This window comes from Castanea sativa, chromosome 9 (assembly GCF_040712315.1).
Source record: "Castanea sativa cultivar Marrone di Chiusa Pesio chromosome 9, ASM4071231v1".
NCBI lineage: Eukaryota > Viridiplantae > Streptophyta > Magnoliopsida > Fagales > Fagaceae > Castanea > Castanea sativa.
The window spans coordinates 6,540,289-6,562,834 of NC_134021.1; the positions used below are offsets into that span (position 1 = coordinate 6,540,289).

At 32.3% G+C, this 22,546-nt stretch overlaps 1 long non-coding RNA gene across 1 annotated transcript; it reads right to left on the reverse strand.

Moving 5' to 3' along the window:
• Positions 1 to 2,568: 2,568 nt before the first annotated feature.
• On the reverse strand, positions 2,569 to 7,048 carry LOC142609361 (uncharacterized). The gene is made up of 3 exons (XR_012839589.1): positions 6,828 to 7,048; positions 3,890 to 3,986; positions 2,569 to 3,624 (listed from the first exon to the last, which is right to left on the reverse strand). It is a non-coding gene; the product is annotated as an uncharacterized LOC142609361 (long non-coding RNA).
• Between the last annotated feature and the right edge of the window lie 15,498 nt (positions 7,049 to 22,546).

The following is a 22,546-nucleotide window of genomic DNA, read 5'->3' on the forward strand; positions in this document are numbered from 1 at the left end:
AAAAAAAAAATACCAATATAAACATTTGCAGTTCGCAATCTTCCACATGTTTCACATAATATATAATATATATATATATATATATATATATATATATATATATATATTGGTAGGGATTCATTGAGAAAAAAATACCAATATATTATGTGAAACGTTTGCACTTTGCAATCTTCAAAATATTTCATATAATATATTGGTATGGATTCATTGAAAAAAACAAAAAGGGATTTTGCGAGCCAATCTTCCAACAGTAAAAAGTTTGACATGTCGCAGTCACATATATTATATTTCCAAAATATTATTAAAATTTTTTTGATTTCCCCTCCGAAACAAATATACAATAATAACATATGTGCACGCGATCTCACTTTCCTATGATTTCTCACGAGGTCACACCTCAAAGTCCTCCCATCGCCTACTAAAAGAGATTGTTTAATTGACCAAAGATTTCAGCTCTAAAATAATCACTTGTGAATAGTAACTGATCATTTAAGGGAATGAATCTTCGAGACGTCATTAGCCAGACTTGCTAAGTTATAAGGAAAATGTTCTGACAAATAAGAGGAGTTTCCTTAGAGCATTGGACAAACTAATAATGAATAATTTAGAATATTATTCAACTAATAAGAACTAATTTAGTATATTATTCATTATAAATTTAGAATACTAATTTAATCATCACTTATATAATAGTTTTTTTTTTTTTGGAGAAAAATAAAGTCAAATTGATATAAAGTCAAATTGATATAAAAGTCAACTTGATATATAAGCCAAATTAATATATGTTTATAATAGAAATATTCAAATTGATCAAACCTAAAAGACGACAAATGAACTAAAATTATATTGTTAGAAATACTGAATTTAATAGTATTCTAAGTTGCGTGTTAGGCCCTTCAGGGAATTAACCGGCCCAACAGTTTGGTGCATATCAAACACCAAAAGTCAGCCATTCTACAAGACGGGAAAAAAAAAGTAAAAGATCAGCCCATGTCGCAAGATACAAAACTCACAAAGTTCAGACCTGAATGCCAGCATTACATGTTCAGACCTGAAGTACATATTCTTCTGTTTTAGTACCAATAATAAGAATTTTTACAGAAGAAAATAGTGAAAGTCCTAGAGTACACACATTTGAGGTGTGTACAGATAGGGTGAGTCGAAGAGAGGAAGGTGTTACATAGAGTATATTAAAAAAAGACATTCTACAGATTATGAAAAAGAACGAAATTAAAAGCCCAATTTAGCAGCATCACCATAGCACTACAAGCTCCATTATAGCACTTGAATTAGACACCCCACTAGGGCTGAGCAGGCAGAATCTAAAGACTAAAACGGGCTTGCCCCAATTAGAACCTGTCAACCATTTTGCCTAATTTGGGCTATGCTCAGCTCAAGCTAAACTTTCAGGCTAGAAGGGGCCACCCAGCCTAAAAGGAAATAGCGGTTGACTACTGTTTTTTAATCATATTTCAACCTAGTAGTATTATGCGTTCATATTCAAGCAATGCGAATAGCTTCGTGCCAAGGTTCCATCCTCTAAAAATCTAAGGATCAAGATCCAAGCCTTCGTTAAGCCCATTTCAAGGAACATAGAATGAATGATGGTTTCAGTTTTGCAAAGGAGATACAGTGAAGGAGCAGTTTACAGTTTTACAAACTTGCTAGAATGATTGCACCTGTCAGTTTATTTCCATTTTAAGTGGCATCATGCCATCATGTATTTGTTCACCTCTGGCCTCAAAAGCAGGCTTGATCCAACTCAACCAGATCCGTCCGACCAGGTCCACCTTTAAATCCCAACTCCTAGTCTCTATAATAGATAGGGATTGTGGCATGCACTTACCAGTCCAAACGTACCAAGATACCAGATGGAAACTGAGGTATGTCCAACATATTTAGTTTAAGATATTAGTGAGATATTTGGTGGATTAAAAGATATAAAAAGTTGGAAAGAACCCAATGACTAGATGAGTACCAGTTGAAGAAATACAGAATTTGGTAGGGATGTTGAAACAGGATTTCATGATTAAATAGAACATAATTAAGTCAGACGCAATAGAGATCATCAAGTGATAAATCCTCCCAATTAGACACGATGAAAAAAATTCATAGGGGAACTTACCACCATGCAGTTTGTATCCATGTCCATGTAGAATATAATGTACACTGGATCTGTAACTGTTACTGCAACTATCAGCAACATGCCCAGAATCAAGAATATCACATAAATATGTAGCTACCCACTCAACTAAGGAACTGTCATTAGTGTTTGGGAAGTTTCCACATAGTAAAAATTTAATAAGGGCCTTTATCTTCTTGAAAGATTTAATTTTATCTCCCTTTGGAAGTTCTCCACGCTTAAAATATTGGGTTTGTGCATCTATACACATGGATATGACACATAAAAACAAGCTATTTCTAGTAAAAAATTGCAAGGCAACAATGAGTTTCAGAGAATTTTTAACAAAACAAGTTTGCAAAAATTACTTGAGAAAACAGTTGCTTGATTAGAAGCACAGAAGATGATGTTACAATAATTAACTTAATAAAAAAAAAAGAGGAGGGGCGAGGGGAGTAAATCACACTATCTCATAGATTATGTTTACAAATAATATTTACCACCTTGGACAACCAAAAAAAGAAACAAGAAAGCCCATAAACTTCATGTTTTCAGCATCAATTGCCAGTCCATCAAGTTATTGATTTCAGCAAGGGAAACATATCATGTGCTTGTAACCTGATAACAGGCAGTACAATTACCATGATGTACCTCGCAATTCCATGCCTTGCAGTCTACTTGTGAAATCTTTCCCATGCTTGAATCCAAATCTTGCATATATTTGGATTTGGTTGTAATTGGATATTTATTCATGTTCTTGGGCTGGATATATTGTGCATTACTGATTCTAAGTTGCTCGAATAGAATCAATTGGTAAGGATAAGGAAATATGAAACAAGTTCTTATGTGACAACTGACAAGCACATAATATATTTCCTAATTTCAATTAATGGCAACCTTGCATATAGATTATTAACGCTGAAAGAAGTTGAAGGGATTTAATTGCTGAATTTCATAGACTATAAAAATACTAAATATCACAACCTTGAATAGAAAATTCTGAACATAGCTAACAAGCCATGTAATTGTAGGATTTGCTCCATATGATCATCAAAAGAGAAGGAAAAAAAAAACAACATTGAAAATGACATAAATACATTTGTCCCATATACATTGGGATACAATGGTTATGCTTCAAAAGTAAGTTTTAGTCCTTATGGCGCGCACGAGCAAGAGAGAGAGAGAGAGAGAGAGAGATGTCCAAAGAAACATTCCAAAACAAATAAAAGCACAGCAAAATAAAGAAGATGCTATATAAAGATTAAGAAAAATAATAGTCCGAAAACATTGAAAGTCTGCAACCTGGTCAAATGTAAAACTCCATGTATGTTGAATAAAATACTTCTGTAATTTCTTACTAGTTATAATTTATAGTGTAATAACTCTGGTTAATGTTGAAAGAGGATGGGAACATAGCATAACAGAAAACAAAAAATGGCACACCAGTAATAAGAAACTGTACGGAGATTATAGTCCACAAAAAGTTGAGCCAAAGCTGTATCCTACAAGAAATATTGAACGTACATGTGTGTTTACACAATTCCGTGGATAGAAAGAGATAAAAATGCTTTTGATACTTGACTGAATGAGAAAGGGTATCCAAAACATAGCTCCAAAAAATCACAATGGCAGACGTCAATGACCTAACCATAAAATTACATTGGAGAGTGTGTGAATATATATATATATATATATATATATATATATATATATTAAACATATAACACTACACATGAATTTCATAGATGAATGTCAAAAGATGATTACCAGATACAGGTCTTCCTTGACAGTGCCCACCAACATTTGCTAATCCAGATTCTCTGCTCTGCATACCTCCTGAAGTATGCTCCAAATAAGTTGCCCTCTACAAAGCAAAAATTTTGAAACCATAAGTGGTATAGAACACACAAGCACACACAAAAGATAAGCTCCCTTTTACATAAACATTTTAGTAAGCTATTTGCAACTATGTTGATGGAAATACTAACTATTAGAATATATGAAATTCATATAGAGAGAGAGAGAAGAGAAGAGATAGAGCGCAAGAATTACTTGGTTTGGCCTAGAGGCCTACATCCACAAAGAAATGCCTTTGACAGCACATCTTCACTATACTGAACCCAGTGACAGAATGAACCCGAATGGGGTACATATAGGAGGCTAAACCCTTAACTAACCATACAAAAAACCATGGCTAATGGACTTGTAGTACAAGTAGCATTCTTTACTTGCATACCAAGAATTGGGCTTGATACCTTTAATATCCCCCTGAAATTCAAGGTGGAAGTTTGAAGACAACTTGAGTTTGGAAAGTGAACTCATGAATATGCCTAGAAGACCATGAGTGACCAATATGGATGAAGAATGGATCTTGGAGAATGAACGTACAAGGTGCAACTTGTTGATAATAACAGCGAACAATGATGATAGATAGTAGATGAATGCCAAAAGATAATAAGGGCCTAAGAAGACTGCATCAGTGACCAAGGATGGACCACTAGACAAGGAATGACATTGTGATGAAGCATGAGAATGAATCAACAGATGCATAGGTTGAACCCAATGAGAGAAGGGTCAATTTGTGTGATTGGGTGCCTCAACGGGAAACCGGACCCCAAAATCGAAATTTATGGGAAAAACAAGCAGGACACACCAAATTTGAAAAGTCAACTCTAGTGATATGTCCTAGTTTGATCTGATCAACTGTTTTGGTCAATGGCTGAATCGAGCTATGGTTGACAGTAAGCTACATGAAGGTTAGATGTACATGATCATTGAAGCTTGAAGGATGAGCACAATGCATATATACTTGTAGAGACTATTGTCTAAGTAACGTGATTTGAAGATAATGAAGACATGTGATCAAAAAGAAAGCCGATAGAGGAGGCTATCGATTAGTGTGGTCCGTGATACTTGGCCAAGATGATTGAGAACAATTGATCAGATGGAATGCCTAAAACCAGGTATACAAGGAAGATACACATGCCAATTGAAACTGTCAAGATTGTCTTGTGAGAAAACTAGTGGATCTTAAAGACTCGAATAAGGTTGTACAATGCTGCCCAGTCAGGGGAAAAAATTAAGATACTCCTGCAGAGTGGTTAGCAGAGGTGGCAAGAGAATGAATTGAAGTCTATTTTCCTCAAAGCAACAGAAACAAGCAAGAAATATTAGAACTTTTGGATGTCAAAATATTCTCCGAAAAGTTAATGTAAGACTTTTGACCCAAGTTGTTCACTTTGTCCAAATATGGGGAAGTTTTTTTTTTGTGGTGAAAAGGCCAAATGATTTCAAGAACATCTTCTTGAAGAAACCATCATTATATAAATTGCACTGCATAATTTCACGAAGGACTACCACACCACAAAAAGCTTACTTTCAATAGTCTTTCCAAGTCTTCCTAGGAAAACGAATGGTTGAATCCGGTAGTGAACCCAGGCAGTAGAAACTAGAAAGATCAAAGAGACACAAGAGAGAAGAGAGGAGTTTTTGGATAGCTTTGTCAATTGTTGGCAGCAGCTAGTTATTTATTTATTTATTATTTTTTTCAAGGGAAAAACCTGGCTTTGAGACGGTTGTCTTGAGGAAGGCAATGTTCTTGTGATGGTGAGAGGCTTTTGACGACAACGACAAAGTACAAGTAGGGGTGAATGTTGTGCCACCCCAACACCAGAAACTTTTGACAGTGGGCAGGAGAAGGTGAAGGGACTGGAGAAATGCCAAGGAAGACAAGGACTAAACTTGAGACAACCAAAGATGAGAGTTGTGACTCTAATACCATGTTAGAGTATTTGAAAATATAAAGAGAGACTATAGAGAGTGTATGCAAGAATTTTGAAATTTGGCTAAATGGCCTACATGCACAGAGAAAAAGCCCTTGATAGCTACAACTTCACTATACTGAATCCAATGATACAATGAACCCAATATGAGGTAGTTATAGGAGAGGCTAAATTCTAAAATAACGATACAATTAACCACGGTTAATTGACTAGTAGTACAAGTAGTATTCTTTGCTTGCAAACCAAGGACCGGGCTTAGGCCTTAACTATGATTGGGCTTAATATTTTAACACTAACAAAGAAAGGATGAAGTTTTCAACCTCAGTTCTTTTTATTTGAATAGAGTGATACACTCAATAATTCCTAATATTAAGGAAAAATGCACTTAAAAATAGACAACCACAAATCTCACCACAAGAAACATTTAAAATGCAATTTGGTAAAAGATGTCAAAATGAAACCAAGGGTTTGACATAACTTCTGCATTTTTCCTCCTTTTCGTAAGTAATAAATAATCATTGTGTTAGAACGAGGAAAATGCTCTATTACTCAAGAGCAGCTCCTAAAGAAGTACATTCTTTAAGTTTAAAACATCAATAACTTGTCTAGAAGAAGTGGAAATGAACACTGCCTAAGGCAAACATCCAAGCATACAGAGTTCTCATGAATAACTGTTTCCTATGGCAATGATAATGATAATTGTTTATGACAATTATGAAAAAAGAGATGGAGAAATTGGGCAACGCCAAAATTGTGATCAGTGAATGCAATAATAATAATAATAATAATAATAAATAAAAAAAATTGTGGGTAGGCTAAAGGTTGGAGCAAAATTGGAATAAAACCCTAGAATTGAAGGTAATGAAAATTCATCAAATATATAGGGCTCAAAGAAGAGTAAGAATTGGGAGGCGAGTGCTAACCAGATATAATGATCACCGTCGTTGGTCCAAGATTTCATGCAAATAGGATAAAAGAGAACGTCGATTTCACTCCGATTCCACTTAATTCTTGCGAGCCTTCGACGCTTCCCACTCCATTCGACGAACAAGCTTCTCCTCCGCTTGTAACGCTCAGCTTCTTCTTCTTCGTGTGTGTGTGAGAACTGCGAATAGTGACTGTTAAAGTTTTGGTCGTTTTTCTATTTGGGACTATTGGCGGGGACGTTTTGGGAAAGACACGAACCATAAATTGGGAGCGCGCTTTTGCGTCAGTGTTTGAACTACAATATAAAAACGCTACTTGTGTTTGCGCTTTTGTGAAGACTGAAGAAGCATTCCAGAGATCAAAGTTCGAAAAAGCGTTAAGGATACAAATTTTTCATCACTCTTTGTTATGACGTGGCAGAGTATGATTGGGTAAAAAAATTTCTTGGGCTATCATGTAGGATGGTTGTAGTAAAAGTTGTAATTTATTATGTAGTACTAGAATTATTCTTAAGTGTAAAAGTTTATCTTTATAAATTTTTTTTATGTAGTTTATTTTTAATGATTTTTTAAAATTGAATTATTTAAAAAATAGGATTTTAAATGTATATAAAAGTGCTTTTTTTTTTTAAAAAAAAAAAGATAATTAATTACAAACTTAGGTGAAGGAATTAATTACTAAGAAAAGCACTAATCCATGCTTTAAAAAAATTAACGGTCAAATATCTACTATTCATACCTAAGTGGGTTTTTGGCTTATTATAATAATGAAAATTTGGAGAAAATTATTAACGGGAAAAACCAATAACAAAATTGAAGGAAGTGTTCTAAATTTTAATAAATTGATCAGTGGGGAAATTTCTGTTTAAATATGTAATAACTTTTCTTAAAAATAATAATAAATATAATTACTTAACTACAATTCTAACACCCTTTAGTAAGTTCTGCTATGTCATGGTCATGGAGTGGTAATGACTTTGGTGTGCTTGCGAGAAAGCTATAGTTATTGTTGCACATGTGCTTACCTGATTCAATAATTAATCATTTGTGAAGCAAGAGACAAAAAAAGAAGTTTCAAAGACCTGCTACTGGATAAATATACCAGTAGCAGGTCTTTGAAAGTAGTTGCATCATAATAAGAGGCTTAAAAGTATCTGTTTTTGTGATGTATACAAAATTCACATCCAAGAATAATAATTTACACGGTAGAAAATAATTTACCAGAAGATGGAAGGCTGTGAATGTTGTGGGTCAAATTTTGAAACTAATTCGAGCAATTGTGTGATAATTGAAACAAAGAATACTTTGAAACAGTTTGACATAGATAGTTTATGGGGCTTTAGCTCTACTTGTTTTATTTTTTATTTTGTGATAATCTGTTTTGTTCGGTGGCTAATATATATATCCTCAAGGACCTCAACTACCTGGCCACGCCTATCATTCTCGGTATGTTTTTGAGAAACTTCGAAGTAACATCCAGTGGTCATATAGAAAAATACAAACGAGTATACTGTACAACTTTTAAGAGGTGGTTTGGTAACGTTGTTTTAGAAACGTCATTATTTGTATTTTTTGAAAATATGTATAAGTGAAAAAATGTATAAAAATGCATGTAATATTGTTTAAAAACTGAAAAACGTTATTTAAAATTCCTTACCAAACACCCCTTAAGAGCATTCACATTGGGAATGACATATATCATAGGGAAAATTCAGTATAAAATCCCAAAACCCTCACACATCCGAACTTGTAAAAACCAACTATTGCAAAAAGAGAAAACATTAGGTTTGGAGCTGGCGTAAAACCAGTGTTTTATGCCAACCAATAAATCACCGCCACATGGACATTTTTATTAAATCCCTCTCCAAACAGCCAAAACTCACGCCATTCACTTCAGACAAAACAGAAAACATAAAAAAGCTCACGCCTCTACTTCCTTCACGTCAAACCTCCACCACTGCCACAGCCTGATCGCCGGAGCCTATTCGTCGGAGCAGCCCTCAGACTAAATCTCACGCCTTCACCTCTGCTTCCTCTGCTTCCTTCACGCCGAACCTCCACCACCGCCACACTGATCACAACTCACTTAACCCACTAAACAGTACAGCTTGCTTAAACCCCAAATCAGAACCAGAACGAGTTAGGCAAAAAATTTTGGTTTCCTCTGCTTCCTCCCTCTTCCATTCTCTACTTCCTCTTGCCCAAATCTCCACCACACCACACACCGAAGCATATCGCCACACAAGTCACGGGATTCGTTGCTAGAGCTTGTAAACATGCAGGAGCCACCGTGAGCATGGTGTTGTGATGCAAAGGTTTGTTTTTCATGATTTGCCCTTTTCCCCAATTTGGATTTCGAATTAACGATGGGTTTTTCTGATTTTTGGGTTTATGGGTTTTTCTGTTGTATGTTCATATCTTGTATTGTTCTAATGAAAGATGCTCTGTTGGGTTTTGATATGATCTGGGGTTTGTTTGGTTTTTGAATTATTATAGAAATTGGAAATGACACAAATGGTCATTTTCCAACTTCATATTGCAAAGAAGACAGCAGATATTCCTCAAAAACAAAACAAGAAGAGAGCAGATAATTTCTTTTAAAGGCTCAAAATAAAGGAAATTTTAAAGAGGCATAATTCATGTGAGTGGTTTAAAGTGGAACGGTTGAAATCACACATACATGTCCTTGCCCATGTATTTATGAGGAGGGAAAATCTGTGTGGCAGTGTGTGGCAGTGGTTGAGGTTTAGGCTGTGGCAGTGGTAGAGGTTCTGCGTGAAGGCTGAGGAAGCAGAGCTTTTGTCTGAGGGGTTTTTCTTCTTTCTGTTTTGTTGTCTGAGGTGAATGGCGTGAGTTTTGGCTATTTGGAGAGGGATTTATTAAAATGTCCACATGGCGGCGATTTATTGGCTAGCGTAAAACACTGGGTTTACGCCAGCTCTAAACCTAATGTTTTCTCTTGCAAAAAAAATTGCATTAGTACTTAATTCTAGAATTGCACTGTAGCTTAATTCTAAAAAAAAAAAAAAAACTAATATTTTATTCACTTCCTTTATCAATTTCTCTCTCTCATTGGGTTTTTGTTTTTATTTGGGGTTTGAAATATATTATTTTATTGTGTAGAAATATTATTTTAATATGCTGTATTGTAAAATAAAAGTTAGGATGCTGAGAATATTGTAAAATTGTATGGTATAATTGATAAAATAGTTTTTTTGAGATCGTAAAATAAGATGGAATAGAATTTTGGGATGTAAATGCTCTAAGTTTCTACTTTTTTTTTTCAATTCAAAAAAAATTCAGCAAAAACTTGACAAATAATAATGAAAAGAGATGCTAAAAATGCTACAAATTTTATTATATAAATCTTACAAATTAGTGTATTGCATTAAATAATTCAAACACTTATTTATTCACATTAAAATTTGTAATAATTTTAAAATTTTGTCACATTAAATAATAAATTATTTTTAATCAAATTTATAATAAATTTAGCATTTTACATTAAACGTGGACCAAGTCTTTCAGTCGGCCCAAAGGAGTCCCTTAACATCGATTCACAAGTATCAACAAAATGAAGTTAAAAGAAAACAAGTTCTTTTCTTTTCTTTCTTAGTCAGTGGAGAACCGATTGATGGCTCCCTCCCCAACATCGTCTCCCGAGTCCCGACCACAGTACCAACAAAATAAAGTTCATTTTGTTGAAAAGATAACAAGTTCTTTTAAGTGGGACCATTTGACGCCCCTAAAATTATTATTAATGAACAGTAAATCGTCAGGTAATTACAGCTCGTAAAAGGGTTGCTTTAAAGATTTCGCCTATTTTATAAAAAAAAAACATATTTTTTTTATTTTACACTATCATTTTTACAAAACACTTACATTAGTTTATCTATTTTACAAGATATTTCAATAAAATATTCATTCTTCATCAATTTTTTATTATTTTCCCTAATGGTCATACTTTTTTAATTTAAACTTAAATTTTAAGTAAACTACCAACACCGGTGGCTTGGCTAATGGAGCCGCTTGTGGTGGAGGTCTAATGGTCAAATATCTGAAATAGTGTTTCCAGCGACCGCCGCTAGATCTGTGTCTCCGCCCACCGTGCCGCCAGCACTGATGACCAGACCACCAAAATAGTTGCTTCAGTGACAGCCAATAGATCAGTGTTTTCGACTATCATTCTGCCATTAATGAAATATTTCGATGTGTCGTTTCAGGGTTACACATTGAAGATATATATATATATATATATATATATATATATATATATATATATATTATTTACTATTAGTATGATTTTAGTTAAAAAAAATGCACTTATTTGATTTAAAAATTTTAATATAGACTTTAATAAAATTTCAAATAAAATCATGCTTTGTTTGAAAAAAAAAAAAAACACAATCCCAATTCTTTTATAATTAAATTACATTTAGATATATTTACAAGGAAAGAAGCTTCCTTTTCCCCTCACTTTTAACCCCAACCACTAAACATCTGGCCCTCTCTTTTGTTTATCATTTTATCTCACAATGCCACACCCACATCCTTCTAAGCCACATCCTTTCTCTGCCACTTCCTCTCCCACAGTATCTTCTCCTTTTTTTTTTTTTTTTTTATCTTTTCCTTTGTCGTAGCTCAGCACTTGTTTCTCTCTTCTCTAATGGCAGCAGCAAGCTCTCCATGGCAGTGGTGACAACGGCCTTGATTTGAGTTTGGGTTTGGGTTGATGGGTTTTTTGTTGAAAGTTTGATTTTTGGTTCTAAGTTGTTGAGTTTTCCATTGAAGGTTTGATTTTGGGTTTAGATTGATTTTTGGTTTGATTTTTCTTTGTTTTTGGTTGATTTTGTGATTGGAATATCATAGGTCTAGATGGGTTGTAGTGGTGGTGATTGAGTGGTAATTAGGCGGTGTTGATTTTGGGTTAATTTTTTGTTGATTTTGGGTTAATTCTCGGTGCGAGGTTGCGGTGTTTGGTGGTGGCGCTGGATTTGGTGGTGGAGTAGTTATTTTCTTCTTCCTTCTTCTTATTCTACCACGCTGAGTTGTTGTAAATGATGGGAAGAGAAGAAGTTTGATAGAGGAGAGAGAAAAAAAAGAATAAAAAATCTTTTACACATGAACAGTAATCGTGTATAAATACACGGTTACTGTGGCGCATGGATAAATTTGCACATCTTTGCACATTTTTACACTCGCTGATGTGGGTGTTTTTTTGCTCAAAATGTATAAAATTTGTATTTTTTTTTCTAATTTAGAAGGCTATAGCTGAGCTGGTGTGGATGGTTTAAAATTATTAAGAATCTAAACTTTCAACACATTTCAACACATTTCAACACATTTTAAACAACTTCACATACATTTTAACACACTTTTTCACCTCCACGTATATCAAAAACGTTCAAACAACATTACTTAAACTAACTTACCAAACAGCCTCTATGTATCTAAACTTTCAGTTCCAAACTTAATGTCTTAATGATAATCTTCAATTTACCAGCAAATCTTGTTTCCATGCCCGTATGGAAGTAATATCCCAGTTTAAAATTAATTTTTATACAAGTAACAATAAAATGAAGTTGAAATGCGTTTGGAGTCTTTTTGAGGCAGTGGAACGTATCACATTTTGATAAGTTGGTGGTTAGACCCGAGTTCTTTTGGGGTACTAGAGTTCGACACTCACTATAATGGGTCACCCCCGTTGGTCACTACAATTACTTTTTCTTCTAGGCAAAAACATAATATATATATATATATATATATATATATATATAATAGGTGAAGCAAAGAGAAACTTCAATTGCAATTCTAAATTAGAATCCTAATTTTATGCCATGTGTCAAGATTCATGTGGTTCCATTTGTCTAAATTTAAGTGGATCAGTTGTAATTCCGGTGTGCTCCTTTTTTTTTTTTCCACACCTGCGTATTTCAAGGTTCATCTCCCCTTCTCCAATAATAACTTTCATATATAGCTCCCCTGTTGTCCAATGAATGCTATGGAATTTGATAAGAATCTCTCGGTATCAATGATGCATGTATTTGGGTATTTCTGTATCTTATATAAGAAGAGGTTTTCCATAGATTCAGATTATACTCACAATTTTAATGGTCCTGGTTTATGCTTCCTAAGGTTTGATTACTTCTTTCTTTTATTGCCTATACTTTCGTTCGTTTTTGTGAATAATTGTTATTGTTTAATTATAAATTTTTTTTGTTTTCCCATCATTAATGTTGCATATTTATTTTCTATTTCATAACAAGTTGCAAGAAAACTTAGAATTTTAATGGTCTTGGTTTATGGTCTGCAAAACGAATTCCAACCATTCTTAAGGTCTGATTACTCATTCCTTTCATCTGCCTATTGTTTCGGTCCTTTTTGTGAACAATTTTTATTTTTTAATTATTAATTTTTATTTTTTTTTTGCCTATGTTAATCAAGTTTCCCCTGATTGCGTAATAGTATATGCTGTAAACAACATATTGTCTTGACAAAGGTCGTTTATGTTTTCACAGTTTATGTCCTTATTTGCTGTGCTTTTTTTCCCCACAGGAGATTGTCATAATATTGGAAACTTTGTTGCCAACGAAATGAGTCTTTAGAACTACTGATTTCGTTACCAAAGGGATAGTCATTAGACGGAACAAAATTTTTAATTTTAAGATAAGCCAGGAGTATTTTGTAAATATTGAAAAGAAGACAAATCAAATATGAAATTCAAAAGCATAGTCATTAGACGGAACATAATTTATAAGTTTAAGATAAGCCAAGAGTATTTTGTAACTCAATGGATAGCATCCATTCCTGAATTAGTTGAATCATAGTTCAAATCTCTTATAATTTTTGTAACCATTCAATTATTTTTTTTAAAAATTGTAGAAAAGATCTATGTCCAGAAAGATTATTTTCTTAGTGCATGAAAGCACCGATTAAATAAATAAATAAATGATTTTAATTCATTAATATCTTAGTTTAAAGATAAAAAATAATCATTATAAAGTAAATATTATATATTCCAATCATATTGTATTTAAATAGTTAATTAATAAAAAGGTAACAGTAACTTAATTTGTTATATTTGCTGATAACCTTAAATCAAGTAACTAAATAACTTTTTTCAGTTTATTCATTTATTTATTTATTTTTATTTTCTATTTCATGTTGGACTATAACATTACAAATCAAGTAATAACTCCACCATTTTTTTCGTAGTTATATTTTAAGTTAGATCATGACATGATTACATAGTAGTTAATTAGGTTTGCCACGTTGCATTGTAAAAAGCTAGATTACTTATTTTCTTTCATTTCATTTTTGTCACTTTGAACAGAAACTAACAGGGTTATACTAACTTATACATGACAAGAATTATATCATATCAATTAATAATTCATGTCACATTGAATAGTAACCCCACAAGTCTTTGATAATTTTTTTTTCCAAACTATAAACTATGACAAGACACAAATTTGATGGGAGGTCTCACCATATCACATGATAATAACTCGTATTTATTTTCCTTTTTATTTTTTTTTCACTTTAAACGTATAATAATAAGATTACACATAAACATCCATGACTAAACTCATAATGACTAGATATATACTAATTAAAATTGACTACATAATATGTTGAGTGATTTAAATGAATCACATTTCTTGTCATTCTTTAATAATTTACCAATATTTGAATATAAATTTGAAGAAAACAGTGACTTTTGAATCTATCTTTATAGTTGTTTCTGGATTCTTCTCATTGTACGGTTCAATAAGTAATAATTAATAAGTTTGATCAATTTTCTTCTCTATGTTATGACTTTTTTCCCTTCCTTCTAAGCAAATTCAATTCATTTATGTTTTACATTGATTTTCGTTTTTGTTGATTCATTGAACTGGTTTGTGTTATATTCCTGGGATCCAAATCATCGCTCACTTTCTAATACTGTGAATCGTTAGGGGGCTAAAACAGCAATTCAACAAACCTAATTAACCACTAACATTAACTGTAAAGTATTAATATTAACGGATAGAAACAATGACATTCATTAAGAACCAATTGCAATACAAAATATTATAAAAATTGAACCATTTCACCATCAAATTCATGTATAATCATTTCAAAATTCTTAAACACGTGATTATTATGTATTGTTATTTAATATCATACTATGAATCTTAAAAAATGATTTTATTATAAATAGTAGATGAAATGTTATAACACTATTTCAAACAAAACAACAATATGAAAACTTTTAAAAACCTTCCTAATGACATATGGGTTGAAATCTTTTCGAAAGTGGGCAAAGATTCGGCAACACTCTTAGGAAACATTAAGTTAATGTAAAAAAATTATTTCTTCAATTTGTATCTATTTATTCATTTCTATCTATATAAATAATTTAGTCTATTAATTTAATTTCTTCCTTTATCTTAATTAGTTGCAAACGCTTCAAGAAGTTAACAGAAAATAAATTAGTCCTCCAACAAATTGAGCTGACTTTGTATCTCAATCATCCAGCTCTACTACATGACAAAGAAAAAAGCTTAATATTTTCATGTTATGAAGCAGAAAATCCTTATGCGCTACTGATAGTGGGAAGCTACCAATATTTTTTGAATGAAGAAGTCATTGTAGGAAAAAAAAAATAATTGAAAAAACTCTTCCATGTGGCAATTTTATTGCACCTTATATTTATGGAATCATGCTACTTTGTGAGTCGAATAATGAAGGCACTGAAAACCTTTTGGAAATTCTAAATGATGAACATGGGAAGCATTGGCTTGTCAAATGCCGAAAAATGCTTCGACTACTTACTGCAAGAACCAACATGTATAAAATTCCACCAAACTTTCAAGCATGTCACAAAATTGAAATGAGACATTGGAATCGAGATGAATCTTATCCTTACGGTTATGAAGAATTTGTAGTGACGTGCAAAAGATGCTCAATCGACCTTGAAATGTTTAAGTTGGTGCATAGGCTTCTTTAAGTCTCTTTTATTGTATTTTTTTACTCTGATTATAGCATCAATTAAATAATAAGATGCAATATTCTGTTCCATTATTAATTGTTTGTTAAGCTTTGCAAAAGTTTTATAATTATGATTTCCTTAATGGTTTTCGAAAATTAATGATTATAGATTATGGAAAATTCAAAGTGTAATCAACCTTATCCTTGTGATTATCAAAAATTTGTAGTTAAATGCAATATATATTTTTAATGTTTTATCTAATTCTATCCTCATTGTGATAAACCCAAAAAGACAAAAAAGAAATTGACCAATAGTATCACTACAATTAACCATTTCTCGTGCAGTTATCAATAGTATTTAAATTATATATATAAGAATTATACTATGCATCTTAATGTGTATTTTCAGTATATCCATGCAATTGTAAAAAAATTACATAATGCAAATTTTTGTTAATCAAAATTTTCTGGTTAATAATATAAATTTAGACTTAACTAAGCCTTTTAAACATGAATAAATCTACCTAATAATATCCTTACAACATTTTTTAAAGACTTAACAAAATATAAGAATGACTATTTATCAATAGTTACATTATATATATAAGAATTATACTATGCATCTTAATGTGTATTTTTTTTAAGTATATTCATGCAATTGTAAAAAAATTACATAATGCTAAGTTTTGTTAATGAAATTTTCTGGTTAATAATATGAATTTAGACTTAACTAAGCCTTTTAAACATGAATAAACTCATTATTAATAAAAACAAAAACAAAAAAACCAATAGTATCACTTAAATAATAAAATGCAATATTTTTTTTTTCATTGTTTTATTAAATGATATTCATTCCCATTTAATATTTAAATATGAATTTAGACTTAACTAAGCCTTTTAAACATGAATAAACTCATGATTAATAAATATTTAAAAAAAAACCAATAGTATCACTTAAATTTTGTCGCGGAGCAAGTGATAAACCCCTTCTCAATATCATACTTTACCGATGTGGGACGACTCAACAATATTGAGTATTTTTTTTTTTTTTTTGAGAAACACACACTCAATCTTATATGTCACTTAAGGAAAAATATAGACGGTAGGAATTGTAAAAAAAAATAACTATAACACAACACAATAAGTACTATTCATAAATGCTTGGTGGGTTTGATGTGTCAAGATAAAAAAAAAAAATTTTTGAAATTCTGGATAAATTTATTAATAGGGAAAAAACAATCACAAAATTGAAGAAAAGTGTTATTTATTTGGATAAATTGATCAGCGGGGGAATCAGTTTGTTTAAATGCAACATGTATGTTTCATTAGCATTATGAGTTAAGCGGTAAGCCTGAAAAAATCAATTTGACATGTTGCATCAGTCACCAACTCCATCAATAATATCATTCTCCAAAAAAATTATGTCCAAAATTTTTATCTATATCCATGAACCTACTTATTACCTATCTAATTTGGATAGCTAGTTGATATCCAAGAATTAAGTCATTTTGGATATATACCACTGTAAGTTTCTTTAAGACATTTTCTAGCAAAATTTGCTAAACAACATATTTTTAGAAAAATATTGGATGAATAACATGCGGATGAAACTATTTAGTTAGTTGGACTATTTTTAGAACTCAAGTTTGTTAAACTCGAGTTCCAACCCAAAATCGAGTTTGGGAAACTCGATTTCCTCTTGGGTAGGTCGTCTGACGTGGGATATAAAAAAAAAAAAAGTGGAACTCGAGTTTGCTAAACTCGAGTATTTACCAGACTGGAACTCGAGTTTAGAAAACTCGAGTCCCACGGTTTTTTTTTTTTTTTTTAATTCCACGTCAGATGACCTACCCAAGAGGAAATCGAGTTTGGGAAACTCGATTTTGAGTTGAAACTCAAGTTTAACAAACTCAAGTTCCAAAAACAATCAAACTTACTAAATAGTTTCATCTGCATGCTATTTGGCTAATATTTTTCTAAAAAGATGCTGTTCAGCAAATTTTGCCGATCTTCTCTCGTTCCCCGTATGTGTATTAGAATAATTAATATTCTCAAAAAAAAAAAAAAAAACTTTAATCACACAATAAATAAATGCGGACAATATGTAGGTGTGAAATTATGAACACGCCTAATAACAAATGTGTAAAAAGTATTTTCCCGTATGAAAAAGCTAGAACTACTGCTGCCTTTGTGCTTGCCTGGCTTTAGTCTAAATTGATCTATCTGTGAAACAAAAACAGTTTCAAGTTTTTCGCTTGTGGAAGTTAATTGCACAATTGTTGGTGGGATTATGTAAATTGATAAATTTTTCACACGGGACTTATTGCATCATGACTGGAGGCTTAAAAGTAATATGTTTCTGACTTTTTGTGCAGTATGAAAATTTTACGTCCAGGTGTAACTATTTCCCCTAGAATAGAACAAAATATATTACATAATACTTTTAGCAAATATTTAGTACATGTGAGTAACAATACAGAGAGTGCAATGGCTTGGGGGCAAGTGAAGGAGTACGGCACAACTAGTAACAGCAAAGAAGCATAAATTTTTAACTTCTAAAGGCTAAATTGCAAATTATAGATTTTAACTTTGCCTAAATTTCAATCAATTCTCTAACTTTACTTTCACTCAATTTAGATCTCTAACTTTTAACTTTCTTCAATCTTGTCTGTTGGGAAATTTAGACCACAGTTAATAGAATTAACAAGTTTTAAACTCAAGTTATTAATTAGATTTATTATACATAAAACTTGTTAAAACAAACAAACATTAATATCATGTCAAAACTAAGTGCAGCGGAAAAATAAACAAGACAAAATATGATGACCCAGAAAAACTAATGAAACCAACCAGTTTCCAGTAAAACACTTGGGAGGAAATATTCCCAAAAAGCAATTCATTATAGTAAAGAGAAGTTTCAGATCTAGTACAAAACCTTTGTCCCTAGACTCTACAATCCTCGTAGATAGACTCACAGCAGAAACCTTTTACCGCTTCAGAACCTCTGAACTCTTCAATATAAGAACGCCACCTTTTGATACACGGATCCCAGTACGTGACTCACTCCTTTACACGAATCCCAATACGTGACTCACTCACCAACTTAAGAAAGAAGAATGTTGGCTGCAAAGTTCTTCACTTCATCAACAATGAAGATTAAGAAGCACTTGGTTACAAAACCCTAAGGCGTAAAAACGCAGTAGCTTCTTTTAGAGAGAATAAGACTTTGGTCATCTTTTGCATATGTTCTCATTGTATTCTCTTATGTGACGACCTCTAAAATAAGCCTTATATATGTCTAGGATTGTGAGAAAAGAAACCCTACACAAATACAAAAGCCTGGCTCAAAATTCAGATCTGAAAATTCTGATTTTCGTAATCTCGATAGATAGCAGGTGTCAAGCCTCATTAAATCTCGATAGATAGCTATCTGTCAAGAAGCTATCGAGAAGCTATCCACAGGTGTTCAGTTTTAGTAAACACTTTCTTTTCATTTGTTTCTTGGTCCAATTTTCATGGCTTTAATACTAAACTTGAACAATATGTTCTTTAAAGTATTAAGCATATCCTAGATCTACCAAAATACAAATAAAGTGTGTTTTGTTAAAGAATTAACCAACTATATAAAATATGTCTTTAACATTGTCTTCCAGATACTCTCCATAAAAAACGAGCCATTAATGACTTCTAAAACAACATAATTTTGTAGTGAGCGAAGTTAAAAGTTAACAATAAAATTTTGACGGAGACTGATTGGAGTACTGAATTGAGCTATATCAAAGGTTGAAGCCAAACAAAAAGCAATCACAATCTCCGCCCACTCCATGTGGTGCACGACTACCAAGCCAGCTGCTTTAGCTTGTTTTCTAGCACCAATCCCAGCTGCTTCAGCTTGATCGTCAGCGTTGGGGGAGAAGAGTTGGATAATTGGAACAAAGAAGAGCTAGAAAGGATTTGTCATTTTCTTTTGGCTATTCGCTCGCTCTTTCTTGTTTTACTTTGTCAAGTGTCAACTAATATATACACATGGAAGGTTTTTTCACTACTTGAAATTAAATACTAATCAAACTGGCCGGGTTATTAAAAAAAAACTAATCAAACTGATATAGTGCACCCTTGAGCAGGGAATTTATTAATTCTTGCGTGACCTAGAGTGCAACCCATTTATTTTGATATGAAATTCTTTTCTACCAAAAATTTAAAAATAAAAATAAAAAACAAAAACAAAAGCCAATCTGACTTCGAGTCCTAATTTTTTTTTTTGGTTGAGAAAAGTAGTCTGTTTTTGTAGTCTATAGTTCAAACTCAATTTATAGGCCAAATATAGGATAGTTCCTATGATTTTCTCACGCCACGTCCTTCGGCTTATTTGCCCAGTGTGAACAAACCTCCTCCAATCAGATTGAAACAGACATGCAGTATGTGCAAATAATCTAGTTGATTCTTCACATTGCAGCGATGGACTTAAAGTTTAAATAATTACTTTGACATGTTGCATCAGCTCCTCCATTAATAATATGATCCGCTGAAAGTTCATAGTTTAGCTGAAATTGCTTAAATGATAATGTCACATAAATTTGCAAAACTACTGGTTTATTTATATAATAGCTTTTCTTTTTTGTTTTGTCTCTAGTCAATGTCCTGGTTGTGGAGAGGTAATGAATTTTGGTGTGCTTGTGAGAGAGCTACAGTTACTGCTGCATATTTGCCTGCCTTGTTCAAGAACTAATAATCATATGTGGAACAATAAACAGATCAAGCAATTTTTTTGCTTGTGGTTTTTTTTTTTGGGACATGTTTGGTGGTGCGATTCATGTGATCATTTATTCAAGTAAATATACCAGTTGCAGGTCTTTGAAAGTAGTTGCATCATAACAAGAGGCTTAAAGGAGTTGTATGCAAAGTTCACATCCAGGTATAATAATTTCTCCAAGAAAATAACAACATAATAATTTTAACAATTTGTTTTAGTACATGTGACAACTGAAAAGAGTACAATGCTTTGGGTTACAACTAGAAACAAGAATTCCCAAAAAAAAAAAAAAAAAAAACTAGAAACAAGAATAAGCCTAATTTGGTATATCCATTATCCCTCCAATAGATTCAGTCCAAAATCTTTCATCCAAAAAAAGATTTAGTCCAAAATCCAACAATTTAAAAATAGTGGCGACTCTAAGAATTTTGTTCAGGGTATTCCTATTCCACTTTGAAAAAAATTTGGGTCATTTCGGTCTATTTTTGGTATTTCTGGACATTTTGGTAAATACCGGCCAAAATTCAAAATTTGGCAAGCATGAAGTTTGTACTTTAAAAAAAAAAAAATTTAAACCAAAACAAATTTGCATTCTGTACACCGAAAAACCTCAAAAGGAAAAAAAAATAGAAAAGAAATTAATGAACAAAGGTAGCGGTACAATAAACTATAAATTCATTTGAAATATTAATAAAATTATTAATTATTGTTGTTTAGTTGTTTCATAAATTTGTTTGTCTTTTATAAACTATAATTTGTTGTATTGTTGTTTCATTAATTATTAAATTATTAATTGTTATTTAGCTTAACATAATTTAATTTGTTTGTCTTTTATAATGCATTAGTTAATTAAATTATTAATTATTGGTGTTTAGTTGCTTCATTTTTTTTTTACTAACTATTAAGAGTCTAGCATACACCTCACTGTGCGTTAGCACACACCTCATGTGTGCACACATTCTTGCCTTTGTATGCCTTTTAGTTCAAAATTTATTTGGCATAAAAATTTTGAAGATGTTCCTATTTTTTTTTAAAGCTAAACAAATAAAAAAAATTATTATATATAAAAAAAAATTCAAGTCAAAGTGTTCTTAGTAACACCTTAGCTTCTGAGTGGCGTGACCACTGTTTAAAAACAGATTTATTCTCACTCTCAAACTTCCAAAGACGGTACACTTGTATTTCTTTTTTCTTAGTTTTTTAATTTATTTATTAAATTCCTACAATATTGAATTAACAACATGTCGGGGACCACCCACCAACCTTTACAGCTTTACCACCCACACAGAGAGACCTGGGGCAAAATTTCAAACAAAACACAATTTTGAAGTAATAATTATGTCGACATACGCATCCTCATCTAACCCTAATTAAGTAATTATAAAGTTTTTTTTTTTTTTTTGCAAAGAACTATCCCAAAGCTACAAACAATGGCAGATAATAATAGCGAAGACGGAAATTGTATAGATGGCTCCGGTAGCGAATTTGAGGTAAAGAGGAAATGGAATGGAAATGGCCATGAAAAACACTGTTACGGAGAAGAATACGCCAAAATTCTTGAGCTTTAGGGCTGTCACCAAGAACTTGGGCTTTATGAATTGGCTAACAAAGAAGCAAGCAAAAGCGAATAAGATTGCTAGAGAAAGCAAGTGGAAGGTTGCAGAAAGCTGTGTGTTGATTTGAGCGGACACTGAAGCCATCTCAAGAGCAACAGACAAACAAAAACCAATCATTAGATCAGCCCAGTCCATGTGGATGTGGTGGTGCACAACTACTAAACCAGCTGCTTCAGCTGGTACTTCAACTGGGTCGACGCCGTCATCCCCAGCTGGCTGTTCTGGGTCGACAGCATCTCAGATGAATGCTGTGGGTGCTGTGGGTTGAATTTTGGGACAAGTTGAAGCAATTTTGTGATAAGTGGAAGAAAGAATTCCTTGAGAATAGTTGTTATATTCATATTTGAGAATCTCAAAGCGATGTTTGATAAATG